The sequence below is a fragment of the Topomyia yanbarensis genome, unplaced genomic scaffold (genome assembly GCF_030247195.1).
Source record: "Topomyia yanbarensis strain Yona2022 unplaced genomic scaffold, ASM3024719v1 HiC_scaffold_192, whole genome shotgun sequence".
Classification (NCBI taxonomy): domain Eukaryota; kingdom Metazoa; phylum Arthropoda; class Insecta; order Diptera; family Culicidae; genus Topomyia; species Topomyia yanbarensis.
Genome location: NW_026683374.1, coordinates 50330 through 71230, shown reverse-complemented (window position 1 = coordinate 71230; position 20901 = coordinate 50330). Strand labels below are relative to the sequence as shown.

The 20901-nt window shown below is 35.8% G+C and overlaps 1 long non-coding RNA gene across 7 annotated transcripts in view; it reads right to left on the bottom strand.

Annotated features, from left to right (window-relative positions):
* Positions 1-309: 309 nt before the first annotated feature.
* Positions 310-20901, bottom strand: part of LOC131694901 (uncharacterized) — a 66878-nt gene continuing 46286 nt past the window's right edge. For 2 of the 7 annotated variants that reach the window (XR_009306557.1, XR_009306554.1), the window contains 6 exons: positions 4512-4717; positions 1785-2107; positions 1401-1729; positions 1081-1335; positions 676-1026; positions 310-610 (listed from right to left, as the gene is read on the bottom strand). This is a non-coding gene — a long non-coding RNA (uncharacterized LOC131694901). Of the gene's footprint in view, positions 611-675; positions 1027-1080; positions 1336-1400; positions 1730-1784; positions 2108-4511; positions 4718-9462; positions 9841-20901 lie in introns of all 7 variants that reach the window. The other 5 variants (XR_009306560.1, XR_009306558.1, XR_009306556.1 and 2 more) reach the window with 4 other exon arrangements.

The following is a 20901-nucleotide window of genomic DNA, read 5'->3' as shown; positions in this document are numbered from 1 at the left end:
ATATCCCAGTAAATTTTGTCGAGCTCAATCGGCCCGATTATCAGGCCGATGATCGGACCGACTAAGCCCGATAACGGGCCGTTAAGAGCAGGATATCGGGTTTATATCGTGCAATTCTGCACCATTTGCATAAACCGCGTCAACCTTTGAAGATGTCAAACGGATCAACATTATCGGACCGACGTGAGCCCGATGTCGAACTATAGAAAATCGGGCGATCGTCGTGCTCCTTGTTTTGCTACTCTTCTTCTTTTTTTTCTGTTTTGAGTTTGGTTTTCTTCTTCTTTTTCATATAAAACAGCAACCATATTAAAATGCATATTTTTATTTATTGACAAAAAAGTATTTTCTAGACTGCGGACGCCTTGATAACGGGTTGTCGTACATTTTAATTATAACGTACAGCTTTTTAGCGAGTAGAACCAAGTGACCTTGATGTATCGGGTGCTCGTTCCAGATTGTAGGTCCTTGTGGGTGGACAGGTGATGCTGCGGTGTCTATACTGAGGATATACAAACCAGAAATTAAGAATCCGCTGAACCACAATTCCAACCAACAGGTCAATCGGCCGACTGCTTTCTACAGTACAGTGTCAAGTCGTTATCAGCATCTGAATAAGGGATTTCGAGAAACATATATTTAGATACATACATATTACGGCGCACCCTGTCTTACCGCTTTGTATGAAGAATCTAGTTGTGTTGTGGCCAGACTCTTGCAGTAAATTCCAATGGTATTATGACAGCAACGGAGATTATATTGCGTGACCAAGGTGGAGAATGAAAGACGTACTACGAAGTTCCAATATCTCGTATTTCACTTCCGGCGAAGCTCTCGACTTCAATGATGAACGGGCGCGACTTACGAAAGTGGCTCGTGGTAGATGGTTTATTGAACCAACCAAGTGATAGACGGTCTGCTTGATGCAGGCCTACTGCTCTTAAGGTCAGTGTCGCTGGTTCAAATCCGCACAAAGATGTTTTCGTTACTGGTCCACGTTAAGATGCATACCATGTCGATGTAAAGCTAAAAAAAAGTACAAATCTCAGGAACTGCGCAAAAAGCGTGAGATAAATTTACCGTTTATATACCTCTAGAAGAACAGTTTTTTTAATATACATCGCTAGAGATCTGCTGCTACAATGTTGCACTTAATGCGTGTGCTGTAAGCCTACTGCTCGTACCGTCAATATGTATTCTGGGCCCAATCATTAGCTTGTGAGATTTAGCAATTCTCTGACGTGTCATTGAAGTCGAGGCAGACAATTCTCGGCATACTTAGCAGGGGATTAAAATTTATTCTCGGCCAATATCTGAGTTCGATTTGAAAAATATCTAGAAGAAAATAAATAATAAAAATTTAGGATCAGGTTCTACTGTACTATGGTTTGTTCATTTACCTTCATTTTGTTACCGATACGATGAGAGATCTCACCATTTTGCCGCGAGATTATTTTTGTAATATATATTCCCGCCGAGTCGTCAAGCATTCCGGTTTGTATGTTTACGTTTTTTTGTGGGCTGTATTGTCCAGAACGAAAAACTGATGGAAACGGTTGAATAAACCACTATATTTCGGGAAGTTGACATTTTCACCACTTTGGCTACATATTCAAAACCTGATATTCGATTTTACTTTTTCTTCAATGGTTTATTAAAAATTAACTAGATGCATTTTCTTCACCGTGAAACAAATCCTCAGGATAATTTGCGCAATCGATGAAAGGCACTGTAGTGAAAGCAAACATATTATTTATGCAAAAAACACAAAAAAATCATCTTACCTAATAAACAATTCTGTTCAAAGATTTTGCAGCTGTCCACATCCGCGTCGTAGCATCGGAGTGCTTCCATAAACCATCTGTCTGATACTTTCCATAACAGGAAGCTATACAACATTATATCATACTTTCTGACTTCCGCTTCATCAAAATTGTATCCCAGATGCGTGATTAATTCTTTCAATTGAAAAATGAAGAGTTCGTGCACTACTCGCCTACCGGCGAATAAATTGGGATACATATCTTATGTGGTAATACCAAGCTGGTGCATTGATATTCAGCGAAAAGGCAATCCGCAACCTATTTAGAGACACCAATGAGATCGGCTGTAATGAAAGCTTAGAATTAAATTTATGCAAAAAACTAATCATAGCACTAAAATCCTGTCTATCCTATTTATCATTGGGTTGTCTGCTTTAAAGATATCATCAAGGGGCTGTTCAAAATTGATGCCGCTTGTTCAGTTATGGAAGAGCATGACGGAACATGAATTAACGAGATAAAATCTAAAATGAATTTGAGACATACTACTGGAGCGGGGATAATAAAACCATCAACAATTTGAAATATACTTAGAAGAGAAGTGTATTTTAGGCTATTTTTACTCTGCGAGACATTGTTTCATTTGGTCCATAACGAATATCACGTAACATCGATGACAGAGCAGTGGGGTTAAGACCAAGTTCCCTCTGGGTCATGCGAAACTGAAAGCAGCATCAATTTAGGCATAGAGAGCAGCCGTCCATCTCAAGTGTAAAGTTGAGTAAAAAAATTAGGGCGCATCTGAAGGTAATTGTTACCACTAGAGGTGGTTCTGCCGTTATTTTGTCTAGTACGTGAGTTTTATGTAGACCACACAATTGTTGTACAAGTGACCGTCATAATTATATTGGGATATGCTAGTATGGTAGCCGTAATATTCTAGCATTAGTTCAAATGGCAAAACAAGTATTTTAAACTCATTTGTTCGAATCTGGATGTCTGTTCTCTGTGGCATGGTTAAAATATATTAATAATAGAATAGACGGCGGAGTACAACAAATATTTAAGGCTGTAATATTTAAATATCCACTACCTTTAATTTGTATTTAGAACTGCAATTGGGAATTGAAGGTTACACCAACACAGACTAATTTAAAAAAATATTAAGATGTAGTGAATGTGATTCTCTAATTATTTATCAACATTCTAGTTGGGATTAATGCGCGGACATCTAGGAAAGGGGATTGAATGATTGAATAGGCAGATAGCCTAGGGGAGAGGCATTTAACAAGGTTTCAGATAAATAGGGAAGAGGAGGAGAGGACGTCAGTTGTGGAGTCTCATATCTATCAATCTCCACTATATTAAACTTCGTCCAATTTTGCAAATTTTGTCCCTGGGAGGGACTGAGACCCCCTAATCCAGTGGTTTTCAACCGGGGGTGAATTCACCCCCAGGGGTTAATTAGACTATTCTAGGGGGTGAATCAGGCGGGGTAAATTTTAATTTACTATTCTAGCTATCCCGTCGGATATTTTTTTATGAAAGTGTCTTCAGGAACAGGTTACCAATTGAAAATAGTATAGTTATCAATTTATCATTAAATTGATAATCATTATCTGACGGTGTAATGGTGGTATACAATTTTCAGAATGGGGTACATGAGGGAGATCAATGTTCGGAAAGGGGTACATGGAATGAAAAACGTTTAAAACCACTGCTCTAATCTATAAGCTACACCCCTATCAGTCCGCTAAAAAATCCTGCAGCCGCGAATTATCATCTGAGGCACCATTAATAAATGGTTATTAGTCAGCAGGCATGCATGATTTTAAATTGTTACTTATATGTTATCAATTTTAAAGGATCCAGTGAGGCTAAAAAAGTACTTGCTAGGTTTGCAATCCAGCACTGTTCTTGTAGGTCGCCTTTTGGACAAACAGCTACTAGTTGTAATAATAGTTCTTTTAAACATACTCGAGTGATTAACGTTGAAAAAAGTGTAAATTTGAAATTTAAAGTATAACTAAAGTATAAATTTAAAGTATAACTGATAACATTATGGAATAAAAGCGGAGACCATTCTTAAAGTTGTAATTCAAAATATTCGAAAAACGAGTTGTGTATTTCGGAGAAAAATATTTTGATTTTAAATTCTCTTGAATTGGTACTAATTGATTTGAGGAGTCGTAGACAAATAACCAATGTGAATAGCATGATTGATCGATATTTGTTTTTGTCCATATTATTTAAAAATATGAAATAAATTTGCGCACTACAATGTGTATCTCGTCTAAATTCACATTTTCCACAAATAAAAAAAATCAAAAGGTCTACGGACTTTTGGAGAGTGGGAAGGGGGTTAGTAAAAGTTACTTAAGTCTACGGGAGCAGGGGGTCAAAAAGTGTCAAATTTTGGTCAACCTGGTTTATGACGGTAATGTAGAAATTTAGTATCTAGGAACTCATTACTTTTACGCTGGTATCTTTTCTTTTAGAATTAATAATAGCAGGACCAAAAAGAGGTTAAGAAAAATCATCCGATGAATAACCATCATGAATCGATAATTAAAACATACTTCAAGTATTAGGAAAAATGCTCAAATTTTTATTGTGGTGAACAATTATACAAAAAAGCTAAGCATGTTTTAAGTTATTTATATGAAGTGAAAATATTTTATATGAATATGTTCCCCAATCTGCTGCAGGACACCACAATTAATATTGGAATTTCATTCTGTTACTTACATTCATTACAAATTATTTTTTCCTCTGATGTGTAGCTGATTTTTTGATATTCGAGTTTGGTCTATTCATTTGTTTTATACGCATATGTTAATCAAGTTTTCTTCTCTTTTGTCGAGCAGCCTTTGCGTCATTGAAGCCGTTGATGGCATGGACCATTTCAGAAATGGCCATTCTTCTTTCTATATGCGTTTTTTCTATGCCTATTTCTACAATAAATGCAAACATTTGTTAGTTAAACATAAAACAGTATTGTTTAAACATGGAAAAACATAAAAAAATAATTCGATTTTGGCATAAAATTGGGATGTCAGCTGGTTCACATAAAGGTTATTCGTACAAATGGTGTTGCGTATACTTCGTAGATTGCAGACTGATGGCTCTTATTTCCAGCCAGACTACTTGAGGAGCCATTGCTGACCACGACCATCTTTACCATAACTTAGGATATGGGAAAGGAAGTGGTGATGTGGTACTTACTTAACGAAAGGCCCCGACTCAGTGACACTCCCAAAAGTACCACGGATTGGCTAGTGGGTGGGTTGTTCAGGAATCAGAATATATTGGCTTAAGTGGCACGTTCCCAAGATGTAGTCGGGGATTTGTGCTTACCGTGTGTTTTCATCATTTCCTGAGCGGAGGGAAAGAAGGTGGTGTGGGGAAGTAAAATTGGCAGGGTGCGAAAAATAACAGCACAACAACAAAAATAAACACTTGATAAGTTAATCTCACAAGTAGTTCAACTCGCCTGCGAGTAAGCCTAAAGCTCTTTACCACATTGGATAAGAAACTTTAGTATGTCTCTGAGTTTCAGTCGTCAAACGTGATGTCGTCTATGTAAGGATGGCCGAAAACTCGTAATCGCAATTGATTGTTAGTCAGAATTCGCCTCAAGCAAGCGATGCGACTGAGAATATATTTTCGTGCATAAGAAGTTTGAATAGTTTATTGACTGTAGGATACGTTAATGTTCTAGATGCGAAGGCGTTTAAACTCCGGATAACCGTTTATCGAGAGTTCGTTTCGTTGAAAATAACTTGAACTCCGGACAGCCGGCTGTCGAAAATGCTGTCGACTATATAAAATGGATCATAAATAATGAGTTTAAAGGGATGCGTTAGTCTATATAAATTTCAGCAAATTGAAAAAGTGATATTGTGGCCATTCATAAATTATGCCACGCAAAGATCTTTGGTCTAATACGAACCAAATGATTTGTTTTTTTTTATGAATATAGTGCTGCCGCTGTACGCAAAAGTATCCCATGTATGGAATTTCCTATCCATAAAACGGCCGATTGCGTCAAAGAATATGGCGTACTCCCCATCTCTTTGTCATAATTTGTTTGTTTGGCAAAATGGCCATTTATAATATGATATGTAGTCGTTTTCTGTTAGGGAGAATTTGCCATTGACATTACAGATTATCTTTTGTGGCTGCACTTGTTTGCTATAATACTACAAATTGCACGAATTTATTGTAGTTGGAAGCGAGTTTGTTGTTTGTTCACACCAGGTACTTCATTATTATGTAGCTGAGGATTTTTTTGGACAAGTATACCATACATCGCTTTCTATAATGCTAATAAAATGCCTTTCGAAATATCGCTTCCTTTGAAGAAATGACATTTCCGAGGTCTAGGGCTGGTAGTTCTAGAATCAACTGATATCAGTAAGACAATGTCCTGTGAGTAGACCTATGATTATACGTATACGTTGTGTATGCAGATATGAATTTCTTAGCCCACTGCGTTACACAATTCGTTTAGTCTCCTACCCCAAGCAGAAAGTATTAATTTGATGGCATATGTAGAGTTACCTAAAATGGTTTAATTTCAAGACAAAAAACTGGTTTTAATCCACCTAGCGGTGCAATTGTGCCTTTCTCAATCATGAATACTAGGATTTCATGGATGGTTATGTTCATTATAAATTGTCAAATGTATATAGTACATTTTTATTATACATGACATGACAACTATATACAAGAAAAAAGAAGTCAAAATTGTGTTCACTTGAGTGTTGTTTGTAACTTTAGAAATAACAACTAACAACGTGAAGGGATTCGTTTGCTGTACTACATGCAATTTTCGGGAACATTACATTTTTCAAAGAACTGAAAATTCAGCAATCGTAAAACAGTTCTTTCTGAACAAATCGATAACAGAGGAAAGTCGGTAGTAGTTGCGATGGAGAAGATCTGTACGCTGATTAATCATACAATTCGGCATGGAAAATCTTGTAATTTGTCAGGACAGCTTCTTAGAATATATTGGCTTGATTGGCATGTTCCCCATGTTATTATTTATGTAGTTTATATGTACATTTCTTATAAAAGAGATGTATAGAATTCGCTCAAACTTTCAAGACTTTTTTTCATATATACCAATTGACTTAGCTTAAAGAATCGGGTTATTGTCAATGGAATGGTATTGCAATTGCTCTGAAAACCGACTTTTCGACGGAGGGCCGAGTGACATATACCATTCGATTCAGTTCGTCGAGTACGGCAAATGCCTGTGTGTATGTATGTGCGTGCGTATGTGTGTATGTGCGTCTGTGTGTGTATGTGACCAAAAATGTCACTCACTTTTCTCAGAGATGGCTGAACCGATTTTGACAATCTTAGTCTCAAATGAAAGGTACAACGTTCCCATCGGCTGCTATTGGATTTCTAATCCGACTTCCGGTTTCGGAGTTACAGGGTGATGAGTACGATCACACAGAAATCCCGATTTTAACGAATTCTGCGATGAATGTAAAAAGGTGAAAAAATTTCCACTATGTGACCACAACTGTTTCGATTTGTAGTATTAGGTTACTAACAGCCACTCAAGGTCTCTTTGGCCACATTGGCCACCATCATCAGTTCCGGAAGACCCGGCGGAAGTATTCAAATTCAAAATAAAAGCGGTTTCACAGAAATGGCTAAACCGATTTCCGGAATACCTACAGATGTCTATAAAATTTCGTACGGATCGCTTATCTGGTTCCGGAAATATAGACTTAACCGTCCGGTCACATGAAATTCCCATATAAGCCGGAATGCACAATGTTTATCAAAGGAGGGAATCCCAAGAAATTTTGGAAATCGAATTTGTATTTTTGATGCCAAACATCTTTAAAATGCATGAATCGTCGAGGTTTCAAATTACCTCGAATTTTTTTTTGGGTAGATCGACTTTTTGGGACTTTACCGATTTTGTACCATAATAATACCGTGGCGGTTTCGAAAAATTTTCGTAAACAATTTGTGGTGTTTAGACCATTTGGGCATAAAGAATCCTTCCTACACATTTTGCGAACATTAGGTTTCTTCTCCCACCAGCTGATCAAGACGACTAAACTAAGTCTCAGAGCGCCGATTACTAGTTGTGATGGTTCAAGTTTTCGATTTGACCCTTTCCCTTTTACAAAATTTTAGAACTCGAATATTGATTTTTTTTTCTTATATATAGTTGTCATAATAAGGTTTAAAAAGCTTCAAAAGTCTGGCCTGTAATGTATTGGCACTGTGTAGAACCTAAGACTCATTTTCGTGCCTACCCACTAAAACTTGCTAAAGCCACTCTTTACTTATTGCTTCGTGGAGGAGGGGGTGGTTGTGCTTTCTTCACCACCGCTGTATTTGTCACGACTGTGCCCCAACTAGCGAATCGTATCCGTTAATTGGGGCAACTGACAGCTGGAAAAAATTACCCGAGGGAAACGCTGATTTTTTGTTTTCTTTCTAGAAAAAACAAACAAATATTTTAAGGTTCACGAAAGTTGGCTTTTTCTTCCAATTAAATGATGAATTTTGTGACAAAGAATGTTATTGGAGTTCTTTTTGCTATTAATTCCTTTTTTGATAAATTCTTTCACAAAAAAACAAGAAATGGATACGCCGCTGAAAAAAAATCGATGAAGCGCAAGCACTTGCTAAAAAGTCATTACATCAGAGATAACCTCCAAGAAGTTAGCGCAATATCTAACACATTAAAAAAAAAAAATTCCGGAATATAAATTCAAAAAATAAAATTCCATTGGATTTCAAAGTATGTTTTTTCTAGATCTCCACAGAAATCAATTATTTAGCCCCTTCTTCTTCCTTCTTCTTCCAATTCTGTTTATTTTCCGTCGGCCTATTTCCGCTACGAGGCCAAACACCGACGCCAGAGAGGTGACACTCCCACTATCTGGATTGGATATCGACCCATCAACTCATGGACCGGGGACCAACGGCTTTACTTCCCTTCCGAAGGAAGGCGTGACCTCAGATTTTTCTCACCTCTGAAAAATCTCAACGACCTCGACTGGGATTGAACCCAGACCAACTGGGGTGGGTGGCGGTCACGCTTACCACCCAACCATCAGCGCCGTCTATTTAGCCCCTTGAAATCGATAGCTTTTAAATGTCAATACAGACTTTCAGTTTTGACATAAGAGTGTCTTTAGTTGGGGCATGCCCCAACTAGTGAACACCTAACTAACGAACCCCCAACTAACGTGCTGTACCTAGACATTTTTTGTAGTTTTTTGAAGTTTGCTGTCAAAATTGACAATATAGACAATCGATTTATATATCCCAAGAAACCTTTCGAGGGAGCTAAAGTTTGTTGAAATCGTGTTGTTATCAAAGTCAAAGGATTTTTGCGTATTGAGGAAACTTTTCTAAGAACAACTATGCATGAATACGTATGCGAAAAGCCTTTTTATAATTTGGAACAACTGTGCGCTGTTACTTGGCAGCAAACCTCTGTTTACTGGAAAATTAGTGAGAGTTCTCATAGCTAGATTCGTTTGCCAGGTTTATTAAAGATCTGTTGACTGTATTACCATATCCCGTGCATCAATCTGCCCCAGTTACTTGCGCCCCTCAAAAATGCAGATAAATTCAATTAATGTAATTAGTGAGTGACTAAAATATTATTTGAAATAATTAGTTTTAAATGAATGCAAAACAATCAACTTACCCAACAGAAGGTTGAAAATTTTTAACTCAGATGCCTTTTTGATTATTTTTCCTTCAGGTGCGTTATGTGCCTTTACGCCCGTCCAGTTGTAGTGGTCAGTATTGTAGAGTAACTGCTCAACAAAATGCTTAAAAAATGTTTTGATAGAATAGCTTTTAAAATCTGTAAACAATACACGCAGTTGGGGTTCATGATCGTTGAAGTTTTCCTCAATGTTATCCAAATCGTGTTGTCCTTTGAGCGGTAGTACAGCACAACGTCTTCCACGATTGTTTTGCGCGTTAATTTCCTCCGTTAGCCGGTCTATCTTCATGACTAGATCATTAAGGATTCTTTTTTGTGCAACCTTTAATTGATTGCTTACATCCACTTTTTTTTCTGTTGAAGAAAAGGGGAAATAATTAGGTCATTAAATAGGGTTGCCACCTCTGGAGTGGCTTTGACCCGGAGATTTTCACTGACCTAAGGGATGGTGGATTGTGAGTGAAACTAGACAGAAATTGGAATCAAAGCGATTGCTCGACATTTTAGAGCACTTTAATCGCTTTTTATTACCTAGCGATCTAAACAGTGTCAAATATGTACTTTTTCATTACCAAAATTATTTAACAATCACTGTAGAGTGTTATGTTTTTGCCAACTTATTGCACACCACTCTTCCATGGCGTTAAACGAAAGCTGTATATTTTTTACTTTTTAGAATGGTTTTGTCGGTATAATTAGGTGTAGTATTTCACGTCCCCGGCTAAATGCCCAGAATACAAAAGCACCAGCTACTCTCGCTGTGATGGATAAATCGAACGAGCATTGCTCTCCTCCACAACTAACAGGAAATAAAGAGCTAAGGAGGCAGAGCGGCGGTATCACATGGGTAGCACTATGTGGTGTTGGGTATTCATCACCAGAGGTCCCAAGATAATGGCAAAACTCACCTCCCTAGCCAACAGTTAAGAATTGTTGCAGGAATAGCAACAATACCGAAAAAAATCGTTTGATGTTGACCTACTCCGTTGAATTAGAACAAATTCATACCTTGGTGCAGCTGTCGATAAGTACCACCAACTGTGAAGTGATTTGGTAAAATTGCAACAAAAAACTTTTTACACCATTTTGAGCGACGTAATGGGATGCAAAATTTCAATTGTAGCATATTGCGAATATTACTTTCCTTGATTTGTAGTAAATTTGATTTGTTTTTCATTTTCATTGGTTTACGAACGAAATTAACAAGGTTTGGTGAACTCATCCTCGTCACCTTGAAACGATAGATTAGTCGGATAAAATAAATCTGAACCAGAGTAATAGTAAACTTAGGCGTTTTAAATATTTTGCAAAGAATTAGTTAAATTAAAAAAAGTTCTTCCCATCAAACCCGAAGAAATTGACGTAAAACCCGGAGGCCCGGAGATCGCTCCCGATAACCGCAGTCTCCGGGTCAAACCCGGAGGGGTGGCAACCCTGTTATTAAATAACGATTACATTTTTTCTTCTATCACAGTCGTGATACGCAGGTTGGGCCATAGTATTTGTCCAGCTAACGAATTTGATTAGTTAGTTTTTTTTGTCAGTACGTTTGTTTAACACGGCATTTGCGAAAGCTTTTTACGTCGGAATTTCTTTTTTACATAACATTTTACAAAAAATCTGAAGATGAACATACAATGTGTCTAAAACGAACACTATATTAATTATCATCTTTTTAATCTTCACTTTTTTCTTAGCTTCTCTTATTTCATTGCGATCTTTTATTTTTTTTTATATATTTATTGACATTCTTCTAATATTTGAATTTAACTGTTATGTGCCCGACGCGGTACCCCGGACCTTTTCAGCTTTCAATTACAGTAATGTTTCGATTATATCACATGTAGTTTTATATTTATATATATATATATATATATATATATATATATATATATATATATATATATATATATATATATATATATATATATATATATATATATATATATATATATATATATATATATATATATATATATATATATATATATATATATATATATATATATTATATATATATAATATATATATATATAATATATATATATATATATATATATATATATATATATATATATATATATATATATATATATATATATATATATATATATATATATATATATATATATATATATATATATATATATATATATATATATATATATATATATATATATATATATATATATATATATATATATATATATATAATATATATATATATATATATATATATATATATATATATATATATATATATATATATATATATATATATATATATATATATATATATATATACAAGTGGCGAAGGGATCAACAAAGTAACGACATTGGTTAGAACGCCGCAGTGGAACCACAAATAGGGTTTCGGGAGAAATTCCGCCGCCGGGAAGCTCACCGACGGTGTAGACTGGGTCCACTGCCGTGGAACAGTTGAGTAGTACGCGATGTAGCACCGGGCTCGGTCGTCGGTGCGCCAGCGAACCGGACGTCAGGTTTCACCGGAATCACCGGACCGACCTCGACACTCTACCGCATAGCTCGTGAGTAGGCTAGATCCACCGCCGGGGATTAGACCGAGTAGACGAAGCGGGGAGCTTAATGGCTCACAGAAACGTACAACGGTATCGGGAGCAATCTATAGCCGGGGAATTCACGATAGGGTAGAATTGGCGCCGTGGACTACTCGACAGAATCGTGACGAAAAGGGGAGCTAATTGGCTCACGAAATAAACACCGGTAACGAAAGAAATTCCGTTGTCGGGTAACTCTCAATCGGAGTAGGATAAGCGGTAAAGCTGGGGGCTAAATGGTTCAAGAAAGCGGGTATCAGTATATATATATATATATATATATATATATATATATATATATATATATATATATATATATATATATATATATATATATATATATATATATATATATATATATATATATATATATATATATATATATATATATATATATATATATATATAAAGCGTGATATAATCGAAACATTACTGTAGTGAAATGTTTTATCCATAGTTGGCAATTGAAACTTTGTGACATCTTCGAGCTTCACTAAGTTAAACTTTTGGGTCAATAGTATTGTTGGTATATTAAGTGGGGTAGTGAAGAGTAACAGGCCGACCAGGATACCCGGGCACCCACAAAACTGAAATGTCATTAACTAAAGCAATTTCCAACCGATTTCAATAATTTTGTGTGTTTTGCATTCAGGAACTCATCCACCTCTAGACTTATTACAAATGAATCGGGTTACTTCATCAGGTTCCCGGGAATCCGGATTTCCGGAAGCATGTTCCGGTGCTAGGATAGTATTTGTGAATTTCAGTGGAATACTGACAATATGAGTATCTTGGAATTGCATCAGCAGGCTGTATCTCGTGGTTTTGGAAAAAAAACTTGGACATTCCGGAGCAAGTTCCGGTGGGGCCGCGAGTGGGATTCTTAGGTTAAATTGTCATATAGTCCCGTAACATTAAATAACAGACTTCAGAGATAATTTAAAGGGTTTTGATACTCATATTTCTAGGACATCAATAAAATTTTCATAACATATCTTGGTACTGGAACATTACTCCGAGAAATCCGGATTACCAAGAACCAGATCCATTCATCAGGCTTGATTTCACAGAATCAAAAAGCCGACGAGTACCAGAATCCAAAACATCCAAAAGTGTCCAAATCGGTTAAAGAAAGCCATAGTTATGAGCATTTCAATTTGTGGGTACCCAGGTACCCTTGTCGGGCTGTTAAAGGTGTTTTTATGGGCACATAACGGTTAATTTAAAACTGAAACTTTAGAAAAATATCGTTGGTTTATGATTAGCCTAGGATGAGATCATGAAAAAATAAAAATAGTTTAATTTTGGTAGATTGTTCTTTTCAAATGATAGATAGTTCCATGTATGGAGGAACGCGCTAAGCCAGCAAAAATAAACTCAAGATAGAGTGGTCAAAGGTTTCCCATGTACCATCTAAATGCGACCCCCTCGATGAACTCGGTTCACCGTCAGAGTGACAGCTCAATACTCAAGTAAAGTGAAGCTTTGCGAAAAAAGACACAACGCCGATCCTTGCGTTGTATCCATGACAACCAGTTATTACGATAATAACAATACATCCAGAAATAGGCATTTAGTAGTAAACGTAGTTGAACAATATTTCACACGTTGATTTGGACAACATGTTTATTTCATAATAAGATTGTTTACAACTTTGATTTGATTCGTAACCATATCATTTTGTCGACGCATTCTAAAAATTATCGACGCCTATTAACAAGGGGGTAGCAAATGCTTACTATTATTGAGTTCACTGGTTCACGATTACTGATCCATCTTTCGTGAATGGTTTGTATGGGACCTAGTAATTTTAAGTTTATCTTTGAAGCCAGGATGTCTTGAACATGTACATGGATTGGTTTTCATCGGACTTGTAAAGAATCTATTAAGGCGGGTGCCTTGTGTAAAGTGCTCAAACCGAAAGTTACTTTGTTTTACGATTTTGAAGGCAAGGCAACAATGAATCTTTTGTGCAATATTAAGATTAATTTAGACATTCATTGCACACGAAAAAAAAAGTTTCAGTCATATAAGCGTTCCAAGAGTAGACGTCCAACCATTTCCACGTCGATGAGGGCCGCGACGAATACGATAACTCTTGATAAACTTGTCTAATACGGGAAATTCAATAAGTTTTGTAAAGCTTAGACTTATAGTTAGTCGATGAACCACAAAAAAAATAGAAGTTCGAGTTGGTTTCTTGAAAACCGAAAATCTTACATTTTACTGTAATAATTTTACACTTCATTTTCCTTCAAAATAATAGAGAAAAAAAATTATTCAGTTTTCTGTGGTTCATCGACTGTTTATTCTTTATTCGTTGATTAGTTATCGTGTTCGCCAATTTGAAAAAAGCGGTTTCGAGAAAACCGCTATTAAAGGGTATCCCACATTAAATTGCATCACGGAAAAACGCTGTAGAAATTAACCTCATTTCTCTTGTAAATTTGAGTAGAAGCAGTTTAGAGTGTATCATTTACACTGTATTTTTTATCGCTATCAGTTTTTCGAAAATTGTAGCCGATTGATTGAAATCTGCGTGTGGTACAGAAAATTCGCTCGAGGAATTCGTGGCTGTTTTAAACAAAAGAAGTTCAGCGTGGCCACCGAGAATACGGCAGACTATTCTAGAGTTTCAATACTAACAATTAAGCGGATAAGCCAATTTTTTGCCCACTACTCCACACGCCCCCCCCCCCCCCCCCCTTATTCGGGATCTGGCTTCACGATATTTAGTGTACGACCAAAAACCTTCACAATGTCGCGAGCCCAATACAATAATTTTGATGCGCATCTAATTAGATTAGACATGAACTTGAACAACACACGAATGAAGTCCCAGCTTACATTAAACACTTGGAACCATACTCTAGTTGATACTTTAGCGATAATTGAGTGCAGCCATCGTTGCAGGTCTGCATTGTCCCAAGATATTTGCCAACTAGCAAGCGTCCTCTGACGAGAAGTATAAAGCGAATATAAAACGATGGGTCTTTTATATATTTCGCCATCTAGTGCACCAATCTTAGTTAAATGATCAGCTCTTTCATTGCCCGTAATAACCGCGTTTTTCTCGAAACCACATTTTTGAGCTGGCCGGAAACGTAACTCGAATAAATTATTTTTGAAATATTTACAGTATATTCATAATTGATTTCTTCAGCGACGTACGTGGGATTATAATTTTGTATTGATAAATTATTTTTTTAATCATCAAATTTGTGTCAATTTTAATGACATTTTCTGCGTTTTTTAAAATTAAAGGGTTGTGTACAGGACACGACCACGGTGACATTAAAAATATAGCTTTTTTATCTATCACACATATCGACACACGTTCTTGTTCACTCGCCTGTTTTCATATGTTACAATTTGCTATATACCCTCCCCATTAAAACATAATTTATTGAAAGTCTTTTAACGGTAATCTATTAATTAATCAAGTATCCCACTAGGTGATTGGCATTATTTGGCTGATCCATCTAGTAAAAATAAGCTGGTCTGTCCAGAAAATATATTCAAAAGAAAAGTTCCATATTGAGAGCTGTGATGAGGAAACCCACGCCCGCCAACGGAAATATACAGATTCTCCATAAAATATGAAATTTCATTTTCCATTTAAATTTTCAATAATGTACTAATGAACTTAAGTAAACAATCTTAAGTGTAAGTATTTCTTGATCGATTATTGGTGGAAAAATGAAATTATTTGATAAATTACATTGTTATGCAACATTCGCACTAGGGTTCGTCGCGGTTGCGGTAATTACCGCAACCGCGCGGTATTTACCGCACCCGCACCGCGAAATCTGCGGTGCGGTGAGACACTTTTTCCCGCAGATGCGGTGCGGAAAAGTGTTTTTACCGCGCGGTTTTACCGCAACCGCACCGCAAAAAAATAATTGATAAAGTGATAATTTTGATTATTCTAAATTGATAAACAGACTGCTATAATGAAAGAAAATCTAGCTGTGTCCGAAATATGTTGACGCTATTATTTTTACGACATATTTTGGACTAGTTATTTTATACTTCTAAGTAAAACATCACAAACTAACCATTTCAAATACATAATATGCAAGATCCAAATAGAGACAAAATTATTAGATCATTTAAAAACAATAAATTTTTACTCTTAAATCCAATTTAAAAGTGCATCACTTCTCTCGATTTCTGTTGGAAATCGTGGAATTATGAATCGTTTTCGATATCAATTTTTTAACTGTGAATTTCGACTAATTTAAAGGAATTATAGATGAACTAATTATGCTGGGACTTAAGCACAACACAAAGAATATAATTATCTTCATCAAACCAAACGAATTTGGAATAATTGGCAGTAAAGGATACAAATGTATGAAAGGGTCCAAAATAAGGCGGGGTCCAAATTAGGATGATTATTGTATTATTCGTTCATCAACATTGTTTTTCTATCTTCTTTGAATGCTGTGTACATTCAATGTGAATTTTTCTGCAGTCAATTTTATTGGACTCTTTTTCAAAAAGTATGCTACATAACTTTTTTCGCGTACTTCCATTCAAATTTACTATAATTTTCTACCAAATTAAGTCCTAATATTTTTCAGTTAAGACTATTTTGTAGCTTTTTTGAAGCTTTTTTGCCAAATACCACATAGTTTGACTCCCGTTCACTTCAATTGAAGTTTTTGCCATTGGCTCTTTGGGAAAATATTAGAGGAAAATATGTTAAATGTTAGAACTTTAGAACTAGCCTTTAGAAAATTACACTTCATACATTTTTGAAGGGAGCAATCTTAGTTTTTGAATGATAATACATCTGTTTCTTGAAGAATGCGGAAGTTAGATTTTTTTAAAAATCATTTCTGCTGTATGCTACAAATCATACATTTTTTGCAGCTTTTTTAATATTCATTAATTCTGTACCGGTTGAGACCGGACTCCTGATTAGATGTAATGTATAGAGCAATTTTATTGATGAAAGACAATATCTTTTCATTTCACTGTATTGGAATATATGCGCTACTATATAGAAGTATTGGTATTTCGACTTTAATTTTTTTTTGTGAAATTCCTTTAAGAATGAAAGGTGGTTTACTACGTAAATGCGAAAATCATCCATTTCATTTTCATATGTCAAAAGCATTGAAAATCTGAAAATTTAAAGAAAAAAATATGCAACTTCATTTCTTATTACATTTTTATTTCACATTTTTCAATTAACTGAAGGGTTGCTAAAATTAAAGTTTTCCTATTACTGCAGTAGAACGTTTTTGAATGCATAATGTTTGCCTTAAAATGTACGGAATTTTATTAATAGAAAATGCAACAGTTGATTTTTTTCATAAACATTACATTCTGAGGAGTCTCTTATACTACGTTCACACTACAGGTTTAAAACACGTTATAATAATTAGCAACAAGAAAAATGTCATCATGATAGCATTAAAACACGTTTTAACTCGTAGTATGAACGTAGTATTAAAGTTAAATTTCGTGTGAATAAGAATAACATGTTATTATATATGGTTACACAAATGTACAATTTTTCAACACTATTTTTAAAAATATAAAAATATTACCGCATTTACCGCATTACCGCGCGGTGCGGTGCGGTAAATAAAGTGCGGTTGCGGTAAGCGGTGCGGTTTTATTATTTTTTTGCGGTTGCGGTGCGGACAATCCATTTACCGCCCACATCCGCACCGCGACGAACCCTAATTCGCACTACCAGTTAAAACGGGTTTTTATGCTATCTTGGTGACATTTTTCTTGTTGCTAATTATTAAAACGTCTTATAACTCTGTAGTGTAAACATTGTATTATTAAACCAATTCTGCAGCGTTTTATGTTATATAGGTGTTTTATGTGGTAATAGGACTGACATAATTATATCTTCAGTACAGCGGTTTGTTTCATAATTTAAAACAGATTTATTTTAAAATTTAAATTAGTATACCCAACCGTATTTGTTGTATACCTTAAAACGCAATTAGAACTGTGTTTTAAATACATAGGGTAGGACAGATATTCTGACTGGTTAAACTGGGAAAACAATTTTAAGTCCAGTAACGCTTAAGACATGGCTTGAATTTGAATCGAAAAAGAACACCCGCTTCAACTGCTGCTGGGACGGTAAGTTCTGTTTTAAAATTTTCCGTTGTGTGCAGTACGAAACAAAAGTGTTTGAAATGAGAAAACAAAAAGTTCTGCTGGGAATGTGATTGTTTCCGATGCAATTACACTCAGATTTTTCACGCAGGGGATACAGGCTGTGTAAATGAAAACCGCGTAAATTTAAAAAAAAACGCGTTAATGAAAACCGCGTAAATTTCAAAATCCGCGTAAAAAACCTGAGTGTACTCTCCTATATAAAATACTACGCTGCTGAACAGTGCAATAACTACAGAAGCACGTTGTCAGATGCCTTACTGATAAAAAACATATAACCGAAATATGAAACATGAAAACCAATTGGCTCTTTACCCTACGCAGCTACAAAGCGCCGTAAACATGGATTAACAAGTTACAACGCACACGCATGCATAAAAATAATTATATTTTTTTCAAACGCATCACTCTTAAGCAGCACACACCGTATAGGGCTCTTGCTACACACACAGTCAAAGCATCTGTTGGGCACACATTGCATGTTGACGTTCCATGCAGCAAGTTAATAGTTCGAGCATAATGATATTCTTCTCAACAATAAGTCCACCCAGTTTCATAATAATAATCTGGTATTATATGCTAATAAACACAAAGGATTATTTGAAGATATTTTACATATGGTCGGTGTTAAGTCAGACCGGACTAAGTCGCATAACATCAAAAAATGAGATAACGATAACACCGGATAAAGAATTTCTTCAGCTACATTCGACTTTTGCCAGATTTGAAATATGTAATCATAAACAAAAATTATTGCAAAAAATAATTTTCAATTATAACGTAGAGGATGCTACGATTCAAATTTTAAACCCGTTTTTCTCGAAATCAATATTTTGTCACTTAGTCCGGTCTGACTTAACACCGACCATATAAACCCGCGTTTAGAACGTGTGTAGTTAATGGTTACAAAAAGGACGATCGTGATGAGGAAGTATGGCTTCGATTTCCGCAGGCGAATAATTGTCCAGAACAGCTCGGTTCAATCATACGGAAATGTACAATATTAAATGCACTAAAGTAGACCGACTTGGTATCAAATCAAATTTTCCAAACCCAAGCATGTAAACGTAAGAAACATTTGGTGTGCTCCTGTGGAATCTACTGACACTCACTTCAGATATCATATTTGTTCACCTATAAAAATAAAACTTATATTTTTTACAAATTACATTTTACAAATATGTATTGAAATAGCACAAAATTTCACCCTACTATTTATGATAAGAAAGCCAAATTCAACATGTTTAAAACTTGCATCAGGGGGTGGGAGGACGGTTAAAGGGTTTCAGCATGAAAAGAATACCTTTTTGCGATTTTTCTAGAAATCTAGCTGAAGCGAATCGATCAAAACTTTTGAAAAAGTATCTGGAAAACTCAACGTAGGGGTCAGGTATTTTTTACATAGAATGTGTATGCAGTTTGAAATAAATCGGATCAGTAGTCTTTGAATGGCAGTAACATTGCAAGTCGTGTTTTTTCAGAGACGCTCTACAAAAAGCTTCGCCTCCGACTCGCTTCTTGATATTTTTGCATAGAAAAATTACAGCATGTTAAAGAAGTGAAATATTAATGTAGAATACATTTAAGCTTTCAATATAGGGGTCCCGTTTCAAAATATCGGCTGCGGCACCGCGTCAGATTTTGAACGTTAATAACTTTTATCATACTTAACAGAATGATTTGATTTTTAGGCCAATTTGTTGAAAATATGTTCCTCTATGCTGTATTAAAATTTTAAGTATGTATAACATGCACTAATAACAAAAAATTGTGTTTTGAAAAATCTTTCGAAAACGACTCGGAAAAGTGAAAATTTTCAGCCCATCCCGCACAGAGCCGTCAAAATGGTGGACCAACCGAACAATAAAATAATGAAAAGTTTATATATAGGTCCACTACATGTTTGTTTTATGATTATTCGTATTTGGTTGCTTGGCGAGAGCAGTTAGTGGGGGAAAGACGGCATACTCCTTTGGTTAGGCCATTAGAAGCCGGACGGAAAGGAAAGGCTCACGCACGGCACGAGAACGAGCGAGAAAGCGATAGTAGTGCATATTAGCGCGATTATATAAATATCTGTCGGTCGGTTTTTCTCATTCGTATTCGTTCAAGTACTAGCAAGCAGCCAGTCCACCGAAGTAAAGCAGTTGGCAATGACGACGGTCCGAAAAAGTGCCCCAGCTACTGGTGACTCATCGGAACTGTCGCCCTGCAAGAATTTCGCCCCAACTAAAGGGCAACTAATCTGTAGGCTATCGTTCCAGCGTCTATATAAGAAATACGATGTGTGGAACGAAAGAAAGAGAATTTAAATTATCCTCTCTCGCTCGTTTTCGTGCACTGCTTTTCCATTCCTTTCTGCTGCTAATACCATCATAACTTAAACGAATGTGCATGTTCCCCCACCATCTCATGGCCAGTGTTGCCACAATTGCATGTTGCTATTACACTTTGAATTATTTTATCGATCCTCTCTAGTATTGATAAAATATAGAACGTGCAAAGTACACTAGTCGCATGCTTTTATTCGAACTTTTTGGCAGCCTCCGTTGATTAACTGCATAAATCGATTTGTTTGTGCAGCTCCTTGCTAGTAGCAAACTAAATAGCCTTTATCAGCGCTAACAAATAACACAAAAGAATTTAAATTTGTGAAAATATTTTCCTTCCTTCTTTTCAAATCTGT